Source organism: Panthera onca, chromosome B1 (assembly GCF_046562875.1).
Source record: "Panthera onca isolate mPanOnc1 chromosome B1, mPanOnc1 haplotype 2, whole genome shotgun sequence".
NCBI lineage: Eukaryota > Metazoa > Chordata > Mammalia > Carnivora > Felidae > Panthera > Panthera onca.
Window position 1 is genome coordinate 7,125,963 of NC_138342.1, and position 20,912 is coordinate 7,146,874.

A 20,912-nucleotide genomic window follows, 5' to 3' on the forward strand; every position below is an offset into this window, starting at 1 on the left:
AAAATCTGTAAACCAATTAAGAAGGATTTTTTTCTATAAAACTTAATTCCAGTATAGCTAACATACAGGGTTGTATTAATTTAAGTGTACAATAATAGGGACTCAATTCTATACATTACTCAGTTCTTGTAAGTGTACTCCTTAATCCCTATCATATTTCACCTGTATCCCCCCCCACCCCACCGGCCACAACTCCCCACTAGTAACTATGTTTGTTCTCTATAGGTAGGAGTCTGTTTCTTGTATTCTTTAGGTAAATACCCAGTAGTGCAATTGCTGGATCATAGGGTAGTTCTATTAAGTTTTTATTGAAATTCCAATTAACAAATGGTGTACAATATAGTGATTCAACTCTTATATACAATATCTGGTGTTCATCACAGCAAGTGAACTCCTTAGTCCCCATCCTCCCCTCCCCCTGCCAACCTCCCCTCTGGTGGCCATCATTTGGTTCTTTAATTCATAGTTTATTTCTTGGTTTGCCTTCCCCCCCCCCCCCATCATTTGTTACATTTCGCATGAGTAAAATCATATAGTATTTATGTCTTTAGGTCTGAAATGAGTTTCTTGTATACAGCATATAGATGAGTCTTATTGTAGTTCCTCTCTCTTCCTTTCTTGCTCTTAGGATTTGTTGGCTTTCTTTAGCAAAATACTTGAATTCCTTATTTTTGCTTCTATATTGTATTTTGAATTGTGGTTACCATTTGGTTTATATATAACCTCTTCTGTATATAGCACTGTATATTAAGCTGATGGTCACTTTATTTTGAACCCATTCTTTACTACTCTCTTCTCCATGCTTCAGTTCTTTGGTATCTTATTTTACACCCTTTAATTTTGTGCTTCTCTTGACTGAATTTTACAGATACATTTTGTGTTTTTCCTACTCTTTTTACTCATGGTTTTTGTTTTCCACTCAGTCCCCCTTATCATTTCTTGGAGAGCTGATTTAGTGGTCATAAATCCTTTTTAACTTTTTGCTTGGGTATCTCTCTCCTTCTATCCTGAACGTTAGCCTTGCTGGTTAGAGTATTCTTGGCTATGGATTGTTCCTTTTCACCACTTTGAATATATTGTGCCCCTCCTTTCTGGCCTGCCAAGTTTCTTCTGAAAAATCAACTGATGGCCTTATAGTGTTTCTTTTATCTGTAACTGTCTCTTCTATCTATGGCAACCTTTAAAATGATTTGTCACTATTTCTTTTGCCATTTTAATTACATGTTTTGGTGTGGACCTCGGGTTGAATTTGTGGGGGATCTCTGTGCCTCCTGAATCTGGATCTGTCTCCCTCCCAAGATTTGGGAAGCTTTCAGCTATTTCTTCAGATACATTTTCTGCCAATAAGGATGACATTTACTGCTGATGGATATCAAGTATTTTCTGAACGTGTAAAACAGAAGACCCAGTCAATTACCAACTACTACTCTCATGAAGCTCTCTATAACCCAGAGAGTCAGGTGAGTGGTCATGCACAGCAAGGCATATAGGCGTTCACCACCTGCCAATGCTGTGGAGGGGAACCTACTACCAAAATGCTATAAGGTCCTTAGCCACCCTTTATCTTAACTGGGGACCTGTTGACAGGGGCAGGTGAGGGTTCAAAATGAAGCATTGTCACATTAACTGTTTTGCTTTTCTTAAATAATCATTGAGGGTGGTGACAACCTAAGGTTATTCAAATGCTACTTCCCCTAAGTTCAGACTCCAGTCTTCCCTCTTGTTGCTCAGAAATATGTGGGACTTGCAGGTCTGACTGAAGGAGTCCTCTGGGAAGATTCTCTCCCAGCCCTTGTCTGCACACTGCAGTATAAGCTCATTGAGCTTGGTCTGCTAGACTCCTCTGCCTCAGCATGAGGGCAGTTTGTGTGTGGCTTCCCAGGAATCTCACACCTCAGTGCATAGAAGATGATGACCTTTGGAGGGCATGGCATACAGGGCTGTGATGCTGGGCTGAGCATGGAGTCTCATGTGATATGTCCAGTGTTGATATCCCTATCAGACTCTAACTCTGAGTCCAATGTTGATGTTTCCCCTGGTGGACTGAAAACTTCTTTTATGGACATAAGAATTGCCAATCTCATCCAATGTATAAGCAGTTTATACAAAACTGAGCTTTGCCAAAGTACAGAGCTTTGATTGAGCCTCTTTCACTGCATTTTACCCTAAGCCCAATGACCTCTTCTTGCATACAGTGAATAGGGAAATGCTTGGGTTTCCACATAGCTTGTAGGGAGGATATTGAGCTGTAGGTAGATTTCAGGTCCTACCTCTATTAGCCTGCAGTACGGGCTCTGTGCAGAAAAATAATAGGTAAGCAGCAGATGGTCAGCACCAGTGAGAGCACTTTTGCACCCTCAATAGCCCTGTGAGAACCAGAACATAAAACCACCCAGGGAAGAATTGCATGAAGACCAGAGGCTGTCAAAGAAGGTTCCTGAGTTTTGCTTCACCTGCTAGAATAGCAGGCAACTCAAGGTGAAGGGCTTAAATCTGCCCCATCAAAAAATATTCTTCCCTGAGACCTCTTCCTGTTTCTGATGTGATAATTTCTAGATGGTTCTGTGGAGGCTGTAATGATCAGTAGTCTCTTAAAATGAGCAGGCAATTCTACCTTCAGAGTTAAGATACTTTGGCTCCAAAACTATGCTATACTGAAAAGTTACACCAGTCCTATGGGTCTTAAAAACACCTTTGTTCATTAACCCATGACAACACAGGTTGGAATCTCTTAAGGGGTGGGTAAATCCTTGGAGCCATATAGCTGATGGAGCATGCTGTGGGATCCTGACATAGTCACTGCCCATCTCCTAGTGAGCAGCTCTGCCGTGAAGTGCTTCTTTGAATTTCGTTCGAGCATTTTCAAGTTGGTGCACACATGCAGGGTAATTTCTTAGCCCGGACCTGGTAAACTTCTCGGCAGCCTGGTTTCAGAGTCTGCCGAATTCTACTCATCACAGGCTTCCTGCACTGTCCTCCTCTCCCCACCCATCCTATGAATTTCTATTCCATCAGGACTGGGGAAGTGGATGTACATGGAGAGACCTGAAACCATCACCCTTCTATGATTAGACAAAGAACTGCCTTGCCATTTTTAAGCAAGTCTGGTCCATGACCTCAATCCTTAGGTGATTCCTTAGACTAATGAGCAGATCATGCCCTCATCACAGCTCACCTTGTGAGTAGCAGATTGTTTCTTGAAGTGACAGATGTGAATCTGCTCTAACAGTTTCTCAGGTCACAGGTAGGTGCTGCATCTTGGAAATTCACCCAGAGGGGGTGAAGGCTTGAATGTAGGAAGCACAGAGTAGAAGCTCCTGCTTTATCTCTGATTCCTTTAGAGCCACTGAAACTTCCAGGAGTCTGGGGACAGTGGTGATGGTGGTCAACACCAGTGTCTTCTCTAGGTAGGAAGGCCCAGTGCTCCAAAGAGTAGCATTCTGAGTCAGTCCTTAGCATCTTGGTGTTGGAACCCTGGGCCTGCCAGGCTGATGGGGTAAAATGTGAGCTAGCACTACTTTCTGTGTTGTGCTGACAGCTGCTGGTCTTGCATTCCAGGACTTTCATGTTTGTGCTCTGAGATTTCTTTGAGGTTAGAGAAAGACTCAAAGCTGTTTGTCAGAGCATGTTGATCCACTGCTCCTGTGAAGTAGGGACTTCACCATCCACTGTGAAATACAAGACCTCTTGTACATCTTAGCTGCCCTGGGGGAGAAATTGAGAATGAGATTAGTAGTCTTAGGCAATTCACTTGGTTACCTGGGAAGAGTACCTGTTAGGGAATAGAAAAAGACTATTTTCTCTGGAATAATTTGAATATAATGGATGCATTTCTAGCTGAACTGGTCATAGAATCTTATAAGGAAATAACCCAGGTCCAGAGATTTTGGGAGGTTTTTAGTTGTGTATTTAGTTACTCATGTAAAATGTTTACAGTAAATTTCAATAGTTTGAGTCAAGTTACTTAAGCCTGCATGTTTGAACTAAACTCCATGAAACTCCTTTCTAGGTTGGGATGCTAGGAGGCTATGTTGCTATTTTTATTGCCTTAAGTTTTTCATCAGTGCTGCCAGGAAAACAATAGTTAGGAGGCCTATTGTTTGAAATAAATTTGAGTTAGTATGGATTCCCCTGAACATAGATCCTGAAATAAGAATTTTGGACAGGTACTAGATTAACTTACTGTGTTTGTGTAACAAATGACCACCAGGTTAGGGGCATAAGTGAAGGCAAATTTATCTTAGAGTTCTGGAAGTACAAAATCTGAAATGGGTCTCTTAGAGAAAAAGTGTGGGCAAAGTGACATTTGTTCTAGTGGCATCAGAGGACTGTTTCTCCTCCCTGCACCTTACAGAAGCCTTCAGAAGTCTTTGGCTGTGGCCTCTTTTAGCTTCAAATTCTGGACCGGTGCGTCTGAACCTTAGACCTTTTTGCTTTTGTGACTACATCGGGCCATGTGTATAATCCAGGATGATTTCCTTGATTTAAGGTCCGTTGATTAGCAACCCTCATTCTTTCTGCTTAAATTCTTTTTGTCGTGTAACCTGACAGGTCTACAGGTTCAGAGGATTAGGATGTCAACATTCTGGGGGGATGATATGGGTCTACTTGATAGTATTTTATTTGTAGTGATCCCAGGAAGCCCAGAGGTGAACCTGTGGGAAGTTGAAGGGAGTTACCTACCGAAGTGGGTAGTATTAAGCTGGTCACCTACAGAGGTGACTGGAGCTCAGCCCCATTTGGGACCTTTAGGAGGCATTATGTAGAATGCATCTCATAATTGTCCCTAATGGGGTCAAGAGTCTGGTATTTTACCAGTAACTCTATTGACTATGTTCTTTGCAATTACTCCTTGTGTCATCCATCCATTTCCTTGCACTGTTGAATTGTGGCTTTGCATGAAAACAAGGGCACGGAGATGGTCAGGGTGTGGCACTGGGCCAGCCAACACTTCTAGTAGAATGCCAACCTCCTGCATTTCCCTTTAGGCAGAGGAGGGACTGGTGCAGTGTTTACTACAGCAAGGTGTTCCCTATACTATCTTCCAGTGATCAGGGCTTTCCCCCCTCTTATGGGAAGATACTCTTTACATTCTCTTAGATCCCATTCAGCCTTGTCCCCTCTGTGTCCCACAGTGCCTGCCTGTATTAAGTATCTTAAGATGCCAAAAATGAACAACAGATTCTCATTGTATTCAAAAGATGACTGGTCTTTAGGATTCATTCTCTTCCACATTAAAAGAAAATGGGAATACCAGTAAAATCTTGGCTTGCAAGTATAATTTGTTCTGGAAACAAGCTTGTAATCCAAAGCACTTGTATATCAAAGTGAATTTTCCATAGGAAATAACTGACTTGTTCCACAATCCAAAAAAATCCTATAAAAATGACTATAACACTGTAATACAAGGAAGAAAATAAAAAACAAAGAAAAATAACCTACACTTCCTACACTTTTGAAAACCTTCGTGGCTGGTGTGAGGGAGACAAGAGAGGATTATTGTGTAGGACAACTTTCACTAATGGAATCACTGCTATCTGTTGGCTCAGTGGAATCTTTTTCTATATGGCGGCCATTGTATATGCTTGCACGGGTGTTGACTACAGTATTAATAAACTTGTCACATACTGTACTTAATGTAACTGGCAAGGAGGCAGCAGAGGAAAGGGTCTATATCTGTAGACAGCCTGACCTAGTATGAAGCAAAGCATTCCTAAGCAATGCTTAGGGGAAATGGGAAAGCAAAGGACAGTCCATAGGTGCTTTGAAGTGACAAACTAGTGCCAGTTGTGGGCACCTTTCAACATTGTAAAAAAAAAAAAAAAAAAATCACTGATTTCTGCCAAACACTGTGGTCTGAGACCAAGCATCTGAGCATGGAAGGTGATCACCCACAATCAGAAGAGCGATTGCCTCATTTATGGTCGTGTGATGTTCAGCATCACTACTACTCCTATTGAAAGACATGGCTCATTTATTAAGCTAAAGTTAGAAATGTTTGATCATCCTGTGGGACACTCACAGAACAAATTACTTGCAGTCCAAGGTTTTACTGTATATTTAAGGATATAAAGCTAAATGCACCTCCTCTAAGATCTTCATTACAAGTCATGCATTATTCTAAGATAAATGTTATAAAAGAATTCAACTCTGATTTCTTAGCATATAATAGAGATCAAGCTTAGATTTCCATATTCATGCAAATATGGTAATATGTCAACTGTTGCATTTCACTGCTATATGCCTCTGTATTTAGGGTGAAATGTGATCTACAACTTCTGTTTTCTAAGAAAGGTCTAGATCTGATTTGAATTCGAACAATTGATGCTGTTTATTTTATAAGCATTCTTTCCTGATGTTTTACCTTAGCTCCCATTAATTCTAGTGAGCCTAGTCTGGTCATGCTACCCCATTCCCCTCCTTTAAAACTAAGATTGTATGGGAAAGGAAAAGTATATGTAAACTCCTTCTCCTGTTTGCAGTCTCTGGTAGGCCTAGGCTGTGTGCTGGGATTGACTGGGCCCTGTGATGGCCCGTAGAGGAAGCAGCTGCCAAGCATATTTGGCTCTGATTTGCCCACAGCTGTGGGTGGTGTTTGCCCCCCTTCTCCCCATTGTCCTAGTTCCTATTTGCTGGACAAAGCCTAGGTCCTTCTTTGACCCATGTCTTCCTGAAACTCCTATTCCTTAGGGCCCATAAATGACCATTTTTAAGCCAAAGTACTTAGATGGTCCAGGTGGAGTTTCCTGCCACATGTCTGTTCTTGGAGAGAGACCTTTCATTTTACCCCCAGGGATATTGGTGACCTGGGCAGGATTTAAGGTGGACCTGGGTCACTCAAGTGATCTTTTTCTTATCTATGAAACTTGTGGATCCAGATCTCCCTTTTCAACCCTCTGTACATTGGACTGCCTTTGAGGGTGGTGGTGGTGGTGGTTGAGGTTTAAAGTCCAGCAATGTCTATGTTGTGTACAGGGCTGACTCACTGGCAATCCTGTATCTGATGGCATTTCCCCCTCTGTCCTGATGATCTTGATTTGGACTCCAGACATGGTTGCCTGGAGGTCTTATCACATGTATATCATCTTAATGGAACCTGACTCTCCTTGTTGGAGTGAGCTGGTTGATGAAGGATTTATCCAGTTAGGAAAACTTGTTGCCTGATGTCCTCCTATGAGGAAGGAACAGTGCATCTCATGGCCTCCAGACAAGTCATGTGGCCAGTGTCTGCCTTCTTTAAGGGCCACAGAATGCTGTTCATTTTTTTTTGTGAGTAGGCAGGTTCCCCTTGCACTGTCTTCTCTAAGAATGGGGGATTTCCATCAGAAGTTATTCCATTGGTAAGCCCAGTCCTGTGGTCCTTCTTGATTGATGGTATGTTTTAGAAAATCTAGTTCTCAGATTTTCTTGATTAAAAAATTTTTTTCTGAATAAAGTTGATGCAATGTGACCTTAGTTTCAGGTATATAACATAGTGATTTGGCTAATTTATGCATGGTTATGTTCACAAGTGTAGCTCCCAATTGTTCCCCATAGATCACTATTATATCATTGATTGTGTTCCTTATGCTGTACCATTTATTCCCATGACTTACTCCATTCCATAACTGGAAGCCTGTATCTCCTCCCCTTCACCCATTTAGCCCATCCCCGTACTACTCCCCTCTGGCAACCATCAGTTCTCTATAGGTCTGATTCTGCTTTTTCACTTTGAGATTTCACATATGAGTGAAATTACATGGTATTTGTCTTTCTCAGTCTGACTTATTTCACTTGGCATAATACCCACTACATCCATTCTTGTTACAAATTGCATGATCTCTTTTTAAAAACTTAAATTTTTAAATTCCAGCTAACATGCTATTACAGGTGTACAATATAGTGATTCAATGCTTCTATACAACACCCAGTACTCATCACAAGTGGACTCCTTAATCCTTTATCATGGCTATGTAATCCATCGTGTATTTGTCTCAGTGGACACTTAAGTTACTTTCATATATTGACTATAATATATAATGTTGCAATAGACAGGGATGCATATTCTCAAATTAATGTCTTCATGGTATTTGGATAAATACCCAATAGTGGAATTAATTGGATCATATAGTATTTAAGTTTTTGAGGAGCTTTCATACTGTTTTCCACAGTGGCAGTTGCAATTTGCATTGTCAAGAGCATAGATCAAGAGGGTTTTTTTCTCCATATCCTGGACATTTGTCTTTTTCTTAGCCATTCTGACAGGTGTATGGTGATATCTCACTGTGGTTTTGATTTACATTTCCCTGATGATTAGTGATGTTAAGCACCTTTTCATGTTTCTGTTGGCTATCTGTGTCTACAGAAAAATGTCTTTTCAGGTCCTTTGCCCACTTATTAGATCATTTGAGTTGTACATGTTCTTCATATATTTTTGATACTAATCCTCATCAAATCTCATCTGCAAATATATTCTATCATATATTTGCAAATATCTCCTTCATTCAGTAAGTTGTCTTTTTGTTGATGGTTTCTTTCTGCAAAAGCTTTTTTTTTTTTTTTTTTTTTGTATGGTCCCAGTAGTTTAATTTCTTCCTTGTGTTTCCCTTGCCTGAGGAGACCTATCCAGAAAAATGTTGCAACAGCCCATGTCTGAGAAATCACTGCCTGTGTTCTCTTCTAGAATTTCTGTGGTTTCAGGTCTCACATTTAGGTCTTTAATCCATGTTTTAAACTTTTATATTTTAGCTGGCTAATACACAGTGCAATATTGGTTTCAGAAGTAGAATTCAGTGATTCATCACTTGCATACATCACCCAGTGCTCATCACAAGTGCCATCCATTTTGAGTTTATTTTTGTATATTACATTAAAAAGTGGTCCAGTTTTATTCATTTACATGTAGCTGTCTAGTTTTTCCAGCACCATTTATTGAAGTATAAAGTTAACAGTGTTGTATTAGCTCAGGTATACAACATGGAGGTTCCCCCAAAATCTGTTTCTTAGTGCTCAAGACCAGTGTGTTCTTTTTTTTAAGTTTTTCTTTTTTTTTGTTTTTGTTTTTGAAGGGGAGAGAGTGTGAGCGGTGGAGGGGCAGAGAGAGAGGTGAGACACAGATTTGGAAGTGGGCTCCAGTCTGAGCTGTCAGCACAGAGCCCAAAGCGGGGCTCAAACCCACAAACTGTGAGATCGTGACCTGAGCCTAAGTCAGATGCTTAATCGACTGAACCACCCAGATGCCCAGACAAGTGTATTCTAAATCCCCTTTATTTCTGTCCACTTACATCCCTTCTTGCAACCACAACTTTGTACTGTGTATTTAAAAGTCTGGGCTTTTTGGTATCTTTTTTCCACTGTTTGTTCATTTGTTAAATTCCACATAGTGAAATCCTATGGTATTTGTCTTTCTCTGACTTCACTTAGCATTATACTCTCTAGTTCTATCCATGTTGCAAATGACAAGATTTCATTCTTTTTTATGATGAATATTCCATTGTGTGTGCATATATGGGTGTATATACATATATATACCACCTGTTTATCAATCTATGGATGGACACTTAGGTTGCTTCCATACCTTAGCTATTGTAAATAATGCTGCAGTAAACATAAGGGTGCATATATCTTTTGAGTTAATGTTTTCATTTTCTTTGGGTAAATACCTACTATTGCAATTGCTGGATTGTAGGATAGTTCTACTTAACTTCTTGGGAGATCTCCATACTGTTTTCCAGAGTGGCTGCACCAGTTGGCATTCCCACCAACTGTGTACAAGGGTTCCTTTTATTGAATAGATGGTCTTTCCCTTATTGTATATTCTTGCCTTCTTTGTCATAGACTGACCATATAATTTTGGGTGTGTTTCTTGGCTCTGTTCTACTGATCTATGTATCTTTGTTCAGTTCCATACAGGTTTTCCTGATTCTGAGTGATTTGGCATCAATCAAGTTTGACTAGAATCAGGAATTCAACACTGGATTTTCCAGGTCTCTTTTTTAGTTCTCACAAAGCTAACTATTTTGAATGTGCTATTGTTTTAAACTCTGTCTGTCCATCTAAATCAAAATAAAAACCTATTTCCTTGTATAACAATGATATCTTGTGATAGAAATAGATTATTTTCTAGACATAGGATATAGAGAAGTAACCTCCTGTGACTTGTACTTAAAGTTCTTCAGAATTCAGATAACTTGTCTCAGTACAACAGGAGCCATAGATGAACTGTCTTCCATGGGTGGGACACTAATTTCAAATGCCTGAAAATCTATACTGTCCTCTACCTTATACTCTGGTTATGTCCTGACAGGTGTCTAGTGATTGAAGTGAAAACACTGTCTTGTACATTTTAGCCTTTACTTTTCCTGATGCTTTGAACAGAGTTCCTTCAAATGATCTTCAGCCACACTTATTCTGTCATTTATCCATGTCTTTCTATAGGGTATTGGCTGAATATTTCTTTTTTTACAAATTTTTATTTATTTTTGAGACAGTGTGAGCAGAGGAGGGGCAGAGAGGCACAGAATCTGAAGCAGACTCCAGGCTCTGAGGTGTTAGCACAGAGCCCGATGCAGGGCTTTAACTCAAAAGTGGTGAGATCATGACCTGAGCAGAAGTTGGATGCTTAACCGACTGAACTACCCAGGTGCCCCATTGACTAAATATTTCCATCTGCTTTATGACTTCATATTCTCTGGCTAATATCTGCTGCTTTGAGGATTGTGGCTGTATCTCAATTTCTCGATTTTTAACCTCTTCATGGAGAACAGGTTAAGTTCTCTTAAATTGATGCCCTTTAGGTACTTGCTACCTTGTGCTGTGAGTGCTTGTGGTGGCCCCTACCTGAGCATATATCTTGGCAGAAAGGTTCTATTGATAAATACTACTACTTTTTGGTATTCGGCTGAGGTGATGTCCACTTGGGTTAAATGTGAAACTCTGTGGTACCTGAGTGTCCTCTGAAAATGAAATCTCAGATACTGTTTATTGGAACTTCTCCAAGAGAAGCAAAGACCTAAAGGCTAGAAGGTTGGAGCTGGATGCCCTCTGTTGCTGTTCTCTGAATTTCTTTGGCACCAATAGCATATGAATGTAGAAGGCAGAAGTGGGACAGTGCTCATCATTGGCATCATTATTGCTTTTCTGGGAAGACAAGGTGCATCTGTGAGACATGGATAGAAATTAGGGAACCACTAAAGTCCCACAGGGTCACAATGATGGGAATTACTCGACTTTTGGCCCAAAAATCTGATTGAGGAGAGACTTTCTGGGTGGGAGAGGAAGCTGTTGGTCATGCCATCTGGGCATTAGCCATTTCTAGTTTAGTCTTGGCAATGATTTTCTGTGGAGAATGGCTGAGAGTATGGCTGTAATAAGAGGAAGATAATACTAGAGCTATAATTTTCATAAGAGGCTGTTTTTCACAAAGAACTTGTTTTGCTAGTGTGCAGGGAAGATAGTTTGCTACTCTTGGCATCCCTGCTGCCCAACCAGCTTGTGCAAAGCAGGGACCTCACTGGACGTCTGAGTCTGAAGACTCCTGCATCTTAATTCCTCTGGCTTTAGTAAAGTTGGTGAGCATTCAACCACTGGACTTTAGTCTACTTGGTCCTCAGGGATGAGACTACTTCTAGTCTAAAGTGTCCTGTGTCATGACTCCCCCCTATATATGGAACCAGATCAATTTAGTCTAGGTAATTTTGCTGAGGGAGTTCAAGTTGCTTATGAACTCTTTGGAAACATATTTCTGAGCTTGTAATTGCCTCCTGGTATGTACTTGTAATTCTTCCTCATGCCTTAGAGAACAGAGCTAGAAGTTTGAACCTTAAATGGTGGAATTTTGTGATAAAAAATCTTGGCATGTTATAGTTCCACCTAATGGAGCCCTTGATTCCTAGCAAGGCACTTCAGTTTTGCATATTGTCTTTGTTAGCAGGTAACATTACACATTCAAGAATGGAGGTAGACAAAATGCCAAGATGGAGGAATTTGTCCCAAAATAACCTAAGTTCATGGCCAGGAATCTAATTGAAACAGATATCCATAAAATGCCTGATAGAGAATTTAAAGCAACCATCCTAAGGACACTCCCTGGGCTTGAGAAAAGCATATAAAACCTGAGAGACCCTCACTGTAGAGAAAAGAGTAAACATGAGGAAATCAAAAATGCAATAAGATTTGAAACCAACTGGATGTCATGACTAGCAGGATGGAAAAAGCAGAGGAATAAGTGATATAGAAGATAAAATTATGGAAAATAAGCCGAACAAAAGAATGGATCATGAAAATAGAGTTAGAGAGCTCAAGAACCCCATTAAAGATAGCATTCATATCATAGGAGGTTCCAGAAGAAGAGATAAAGGGACAGAGTTCCAGAAGAGAAAAAGGGACAGAAGGTTTATTTGAGGAAATAGTAGTTGAAACTTCACTAACCTGGGGAAGGAAACAATCCTCCAAATCCAGGAGACAGAGAATTCCCATCAAAATCCCCAAAAGCAAGCCAAACACCAAGACCTATTGTAATTAAATTTGCAAAATAAGTAGTAAAGAAAAAAATCCTAAAAGCAAGACAAAGGAGAAGTCCCTAACTTACAAGGGAAGACTCATAAGGCTAGCAAACTTCTCCACAGAAAGTTGGCAAGCCAGAAGGGAGTGCCATGATATATTCAATGTGCTGAATGGGGAAAAGTCTGCAGCCAGAATAATCCATCCAGCAAGGCTGTCATTCAGGATAAAAGGAGAAATGGCTTCCCAGACAAAGAATCAAGTTTGTTTAGAGTACTTTCACATAGCTATTCATCTTGTTATCATTTGTCTCTTGTTCCTTGATCCTATTCCTGGTGACCACTGGACCTTGATGTTACATTCAGGATGGAAAATTAGTTCTGTTATGTAGGGTATAGAAAGCCTAGAGTCAAAATTAACTGGAAGGTTGTAAATACCTACACTTGCTTGGTGATGTATATTTGTGAGTGGAAGAAATCCTGTCTGCCCAAAACTGACAAGGCTGCAAAAGGTTGTAGGTCCTTCAGCAGGAAGATGAAGCAGAAAACTCAGTCTCAGTATCTACAGGTTATCACTAACCTATATCCCTGGGAGAATCCGTGAAACACTTTAGCTCTCACAAATGCTATTCAACAGGACTATGAGGAGGTCTTTCAGTTATTGGGGAAAATCTGTTTAGAAGACCCTGTCTCACATTTTCTGTGTATAAGTTACAGGAACTTGTTTGAGTAATCTCCAGAGCACCTAGTCCTCATCAAAGACCTGTTGAGTGTGGGAGCTTCTGCCTGTCAACTGCTGAGAGAACAGGACTAAATGGTTTTTAGTCACTGAGCACCTCAAACCTGGGTACCCAGGAGACTAGGTTCTGTATAAAACAGTAACACGATATCAACTTGTCCCAGTGAATCCTATGGGCCCACATATGGGATCTCAGGATTTAAACCTTGTACATGGCATTAGGTGGAGGTCACTCTTATCTGGAAATCACATACGATGTAGTTAATTTCCACTACAACTGTTCTCAAAGTATCCTCCTACCGGATTAGTTTCCTATTTCTCCCTATCGTCTTGTATTGTTCAAGGAGAACCTCATCCCTTCCTCCACCACTCATGCAGTAACAGATTTAAACTAGTGATAACCACATTTTTGCTTGTCATTTTCATCTTTATGCATCTCTTACCTATGATTGCACTCTACCCGATCTTCTGCTCTGGAGAACATTGGTGTCATTACCCCTGTCTCATGGAGAACCTGCGCTAGGTAAGTTATGGAGAATTTTGTGTCGAGATCTAGGTTGGTAGTCATAGAAACTGTTTACAGAATTCTTTGGCCAGGGATGGCTTCTGATGATCCTCCTCTAATTGGGATCATTTTAAAGTGGACTAGAGTATAGTCTCTCTGTAGCAGGTTGTTTTCTTCACAATACTGTGTTTACATAGTCATTCACAGAAATCCCCCAACTGAAGCAGAAATGAGCGTTACATCCCTTACTCCCAAACCACTGTAGACTAGCTTTGAGTAAGGCATCCAAGCATTAGGAAGTCTGTAAGAAGGAAAGGGGTGTGGGTGTGTGTGTGGGTGTGTGTTGCTCTTTGATTTCTGCTTTGGCTAATGTGCTCTGTGCTACGTGATCCAGAAGACTGCAGGTGAGAGTGAAGGTTGAGGATATCAGTGATAGTCCTCTGCTTAGTAGGTTCTTAGTTCCTTGTGGGTCTATTTGAATTAAGACCTTTGCTCTGTTGCACTTAGTTTTAGTCCAGTCTCTTCATGCTGTGCTATAGAGTAGCAGCAGAAATGATGTCTGAACTTAAGGATCATGCTCCTTAATGGGAGGTCGCCTCTACTCTCTATTGTCCTCCTTATTGACTGAAGCCAAGAGTGATCTCCTCTAGGAATGGCAGATCAAAAGGGAGAGGAATGTTTGAGCTTTCTTGCTTTTTCATTTTTTAAGAGGTGTTCAATGGTCTAGGCCCTCTTGGCAAATATCTATTCCTCCATTCATGGCCCTGACCCACAATTGAAAGAAGATTGGTCTGGAGGTGGAAAGATCCTCTGTAACCTCTAGATCATGGAAAAGTTAGTGGGTATGTCTATATTCTCTCCAGAGCCCTTGTTTTCATGTGCCCCAAGGTGTATGGTCTTCTGATGCCAGCCACACAGATGGAGTGGAATGGGGCTCAAAGGTAGCCTGAGAATAGCCCCATTCTGGAGAACAGGCTCAAGGTTTTACTCACACAGGCATAGGGGATTTTTGTCTTCTCTTTTCCTGTGATTCTCAAGTTTCAGTCCTAACAAAGTCTCCTTTAAACTGAGATAATATTTTGAGAGATGTGTCTTTCAATATTTCTTTAAGTGATCATGAAAATGATAGGACATATCAAGGAAAAATAGAAGAATTCTGCAATATCTTTGCTATGTTGGAATAGAATGTTAGCTTTAGGATCCTGTGTGAATATTTCAATACATAAATGCGTTTTATTAGTACCAGCTTCACTATATTAATAATGGTTTAGATGGGAAGACCATGTGAAGTCATCACTTAGTGATACGTTTGTCATCTGAGCTTCAAGACCTGTTGAATTCTCATTTGTGTGTGATTTAAGCTCTTTTTGTGTAGGGAAGGGTTTAAGTCTTGTTCTCCCACATTTCATCATCTTCAACCACCTGAATTCTGGTGAAACCTGACCTGGGAGGCTGACCTCTCATTAGAACTCCTAGGACTGAATCCGAAGGAAGCTAGCTATGTGCCATGCAGAGGCTCACCTGAAGTATAAGTTTGTACTAGACACTGGCCAAGGAGACGACTTCAGGCTATTTTGCTTTGGTTTCTCCCATGTAGGTCTTTGGGGAGTATATGATCCCCATCCTGTCAGGAGTCTAAGGGCCTAACGGCCACAGTCCAGGAATCCCTTTACCTCCTCTGACACTTTGTTTAAATGACCTTGTGCATCATCTTCATTGAAAAGAATTTGAGATGGTCCAGTGAGGCTTTTTATTTTCCTGATGCTCTAAAAGAGATTTTAGCTCGCTTACATAGGGAATGTCCACAGAGTGTTGACTATGGGTTTGATGTAAATCTATGTGCTAAGCTGATGGATGTTCTTAGACTGGTGAAGTGTCATTAAGGTGTGCCTGCTGGAAAGTACAATAGGAAGTGCAGTTTGAATGTGGGAAGGTTGCAGCCAGATGCCCGTTAAGGTGAGTGTTTGACACCACCAGCAACATAATTGTTTCAGGCTGAGGACAGTGCTCCTCTTGGTCAACAGCAGTACTTTCTGCTCTGGGCATCTAGGACTCTATCTGAAGACATGGCCTGGAATTAGGAATCCCTTTCAAGCCGTCAATGTTACCCTGCTAGGTTTCAGACTCTAGGAAGCATGAGTCATTGGTTCTGTCGAGGAAGCTACTGTTCCTAAAACCTGGAAGATCTGACCACCTTTCTGGGTTTGTTTTATGATACTTCTCGGGAAAGCCTGTTTCTGGGATTGATGTCAGAAGATGAAAAAATGTAATGCTCAGGCTTTGCTTTAGACAAGACTCCCTGTTTCTGGTACAGGTTCTAAAAAAACATTTAAAAAAATTAAAAAGGTACAGTGCCTGGGTATTCTCAGATGATGTGGTTTTAGGGGCTGTTCGTTCACTTTCCCTGGGAGGAACCAGAGACCTAAATACTAGAAAATTGGACATGGATGCCACCTGTGGTTCTTCTGAATGCCTTTGGTATGATCAATAGCAATATAAATTTCTAGAGAGGTGGGGGACAGTATTCATGGGCAACTTTGTACCTCCTCTGAGCATCCAGGACCCATCTGGGAGACACGAACAGAATTCTGTAACCATCATAGTCACACAGTGTCACACTTCTGGGAATAACTGACCTTTTACCCCAAACTGATGGGAGGCCTGTTCTTAACAGGAAAGATTGCTGCTGGTCATGCCTTCTGGGCTCTAGTTCATTTCTGGATTATTCCTGGAAATATTTTCCTATGAAGCTTGGTCCAGAAGTCCTGAGGGATGCTATAATAAGGAAACGAACAGTTCTAGGGCTTTCCCCTGTTCCACAATCTTGGTGTTGTCAGCGTAAAGGGTTTGGTTTGTCCTGGCAGCTCTGCTGATCAGCGAGCATCTGTGAAGCCAGGACCTCACTGGGCAGGCTGTGGGCTCTGAGGACTCCTATATCTTATTCTGGTAGAAAAGTGGGTGAGAACTCACCCAGTGGACTGAGGGTCTACTTGGTCCTCAGGGATAGACTCATTTTGAGTCTGGGGTTCTCTGTCATGACCATCCCGAAGGAGGGGGCCAGATCAATTCAGCCTTGATAGTTTTGCTAAGGGGAAAATTCACATTGTCTTGTTCCTATGGAAACCGACTTCAGAGCTTATAATTGCTTCCTTGTGTATATTCCAAACTTTTCCTTCTTCCTTAGAGAACAGAGCTGGTTCTGCATCTTCAATGATAGGCTGTTGCTATGAAGTTTGGCATGTCCTAGCTCCAACGAATGGAGTACAAGTTGGCTCAAAGTAAGGTGCTTCAGCTTTCTTTTGCATATAGTCTTTGCTGGACACTCATTATTTATTTAAGGATGGTGGGAGCACATTCGACTACTTTCACTCTATTTCATCTTGGTCATCACTTATCTCTTGTTCCTTGGTCCTGCTAGTGACTGGTTACCTTGATGTTGTGTCATATTCAGGATGTCAAGTTAGTCCTTTCTTGTATAGCTAGAAGAAAGTCTTAAAGTCAAAATTAACTAGAAGGTTGTAACCACATCCATGTTTCTCCCTGAAGTCTGTCAAGATGAGAACTCCAGTTTCAGTGTCTGTCCAAAGCTGAGGTGGTTGTGAAAAGCTTTGGGTCCTTCATGAAGATGTGGGAACAGAAGCTTGTTCCCATTGCCCTCATGTCCCTAACACACAGCCCTGGGGGGTGGGGTCCTTAAGATGCTCACACCCCGGTGACTGATGTTCAGTACCTGATAAAAAGGTCTGTTAGTTGTTACAGGGAAAACCCAGATGTAAGGGGCACACAACAGATTGTACATCACTTAAAGATGGAAAGAGTCAGGAGTTGTAAAGTGGTTCTCCCCAAAAAGCCTCGATCATCTTAATTGGGGGAGTTCATTGTGAGGAGACCTGTTAGACTTAACAATGCTGGTCTTGATCTTCTTGTCAGTGGGCATCAGGAGATTGATGTGCTTAAGGTCTGTTCTGAACAATAAAAGGATGTTCTTCTGGCCTGTTCAATCCCATGGGCCCATAGGTAGTGTAACTGAAACTAGCTATGGCTCTGCTGCACGCTAGGCTGACAATCACTGGAGTGGGCAGCAAGAGAAGTGTTCAAGGCAGCCAATGAGATGGGAGAGCAGGCCTCAAATTCTGCCCAAGGAGAGTCAGGAATATTTAAAAGCAAACAAAAGTTTGGGTGAAATGTTGCAGCTGTACTTACTAGTGCTATTAGCCCTTTGGTTACTGGTTTTAGTAGCATCATAATGTAACCTCAATTTGCTGTCACGTGCCATTGGCTGTTGGACACCAGATAATTAGGTGTGCCACTTGGGGGGGGGGTGTTACATTCTGCTATAGCCCTTCTCAAAACCTCAAGAGACTGGAGTTTTCCCTAGGTTGTTGAAGGAGCTCTTCATTGGGACCTCAACCACTCATAGGATGGCAAGTTAGCACTACTGATGACTTTTTTTCTTGTGCTAATGTAGCTGCTCTTAACTATTTTCTATCTGTTCTTTGTTGAAAGTTCCCAGATGACATCACTGTTGTCTCATTAGGGGACTCCAAGGGATAGCATATGGAGAAATTTATGCTTTTAGATCCTGGTGGGTAGTGTGTTGTTATACTTCTTCTTTGGTCAGAGAGCTCCTGGCACTCCCCTTCTTCCCATTTTGCAAGAATGTAATACAGGTGAGGAGAGAATAAATTGCCTTTTTGTAGAAGACAGGATTTCTTTAAATACTTGTAAAGACACCAATTTCTTTCTTTACATAAGAACAATAATCTTCAGTCTTCCACTGAAGTGAAAAATGAGGGATATGTGCATCTACCTTAGATCTGATGACAGATCGGTGATGGTTTGTTCCCCAGGTGGATTTCTGCTTTGGCCTCTTTGAGTTAATATGTCCTGTGCTCCCTGATCCAGGAGAAGACTGGAGGTAGCTAACTCAAGGAGGATCCTGTATTCCCCCGACTTCATTTACAGAGGACCCCAGGGTCAACTTGAAGACTGTTCTCCCTGCTGACTTTGTTGGCTCAGTACATCAGTATGCTCTGCCTATTCTGAGACTCTCCTGTATAAGGATTATGACATCAGACCTTCAGAATCCGTTCCTTGGTTCTATGGAGATTGATTATATTTTGAAGCACTCAGGATAGAAAGTAAATTCTCTTGGCATAGGTAAGCAAGATGATATCAGCTGGTCCTAGATAATCCATCGGTCCACAGGTAGGCTCTCAGTATTTAACTGTGTACATTACCTGATGTGTGTCATCAAGTAGAGGTGATACTCTAGTTTAGAAAAGTACATCTGATGTGGTTAACTTCCATTACAACCATTTTCAGAACATTACTCCAATGTGACTTCCAAGTGGTCTCCTTTTCTCCCCATCTTAGATTGTTTGAGGACTTCACACAGACTTCAGCTCTCCTATAGCAAGAAATTAGCACTAGGGATACACCATATGTTTTACTGTCCATTTTGATGTGGTTGCACACTCACACCTCTGGTGACACTTTATCTGTACTCTATTATTGATATGACCCCCACAAATAGACTTCCCACACAAAATTCTAAGTTTGTAAAGTATATTTTCTGAACTTCTTCCTGGTCAGGTGCAGCTTATAATGGCTGTGGACACACTCCCTCCACCTCTCTTCTTGTGAAGACATCTTTTACTTTCATACAACAATCACCCAGGAAGAAGAAATGACGGACATATTCTTTAACCTGAAATCCTAGCAGACTAGCCTAGAGGGACACATTTAACAAATAGGCATGTCTATAAAGAGGTATGACAGGGCTATGTTGGATTATTCCCCAGTGGACTTCTGTGTGGGCCTCCCTGTCTGAGCTTCCCTGTGGTGTGGTGCCTGATCCTGAGTCTGATTATGTATCAACTGCCCAAAGAGGGCTGAAGTAAAGGTCTATTCTTAGAACTCTGTCCTATTTCCTGAGATTCTCTGGTTTTAGGTAGTGTCTCCTTTCAACTAAAATACCTCCCTGTTGGGGTGTCTGGGTGGCTCCGTTAAGTGTCCGACTCTATTTAAGCTCTAATTATCATTTCGTGGTTCATGGAGTCGAGCCTCACGTTGGGCTCCATGCTCACAGCAAGGAGCCTGCTTGGGATTCTCTATCCACTCTTTTCCCCTCTCCTCACTTGCATATGTGCTCTCAAAATATTGGGGGGTGGGGAACCATCCCTACCATGCCAAAAAGATCTAAAGGATGTGTCATAGGAGAATCCAGCTGCTGCAGAAATGTCCAGATTCCAGAAGAATTGAAGTACTCCTAAATCTTCCTTTCACTAGGAAATTTCCTTTCATCTGTCCTACAGCAGCAAAACTATTTGATTCCATAGCCAAGATCTCTGACCTCTAATCTTCTTGTGATATCTTGTTCTCTCTTCTAAGAACAGATACCTTGTACATCCCTCACCCCCTTAGCCTTGTTCCCATCTTTGCCTCCCAGTAATGTCTGCCAGAATTAAGTACCTTTAGAATCCTAATAGAGATTAATTTGCTGTCTCTGGATTCTATAGGGGTGGTTTTGCTTCCTTTCCAGGGAATCATTGCTTTCTATTTCATTCACAATTAGAACACTGTTATCTAAAATTTAATCTTAAACATGGTGGGAGAAAGCTACCCCATGAGGGAATATAGAGCAGAAACATTTTCTGTGTAAGTTTTTCTTGTGATACTTCTGTAGTCTCCTGGCCTCCAGACAATACTCAAGTAGGTACTATTTGCCACTTGTAACCTTTTCTAATTGGGCAGTGTACTCCCCTACCCCCACCTCTGTGTTGCCTTTCCTGGAAGTAAATGGCGTGTGTCATGGAATTCTACCTGAAAGCCTTACCCTGTGACTCTCTTTAGGTGAAAGTGATGTATGTTTTCCCATCTTCCCATGGTTAGTCATGTTTCAGGAGTGGCTAGATCCAGAACTCAACACTGGATATTCCTGTTACTCTTTTTCAGTCTTCACAGTAGAATCACATAGACACTGATCCTGAAGTGTACTTTCTTTCTCTTTGATAAATTACCCTGATTTCTTAGTTGTATTATCTGAATATACAAAGTACCATCTTTCTCAATTAGCTTAGAGATGCTGGTCAAGATTTCCTGCAGTATGAAATACGTTGGGACTTCTCACTTACATTCGTTACTCCTTATGAAGTTTCTATGCTAACCTCAGAATGTGAAAATGAGC

General features: G+C 41.2%; 1 long non-coding RNA gene across 2 annotated transcripts in view; it reads left to right on the forward strand.

Annotated features, from left to right (window-relative positions):
* Window positions 1–18,853: 18,853 nt before the first annotated feature.
* LOC132692713 (uncharacterized) overlaps window positions 18,854–20,912 on the forward strand; it is a 108,378-nt gene continuing 106,319 nt past the window's right edge. The window contains exon 1 of one of the 2 annotated variants that reach the window (XR_009616541.3): window positions 18,854–18,931. This is a non-coding gene — a long non-coding RNA (uncharacterized LOC132692713). The remainder of the gene's footprint in view (window positions 18,932–20,912) is intronic. The other variant, XR_009616540.2, reaches the window with a different exon arrangement.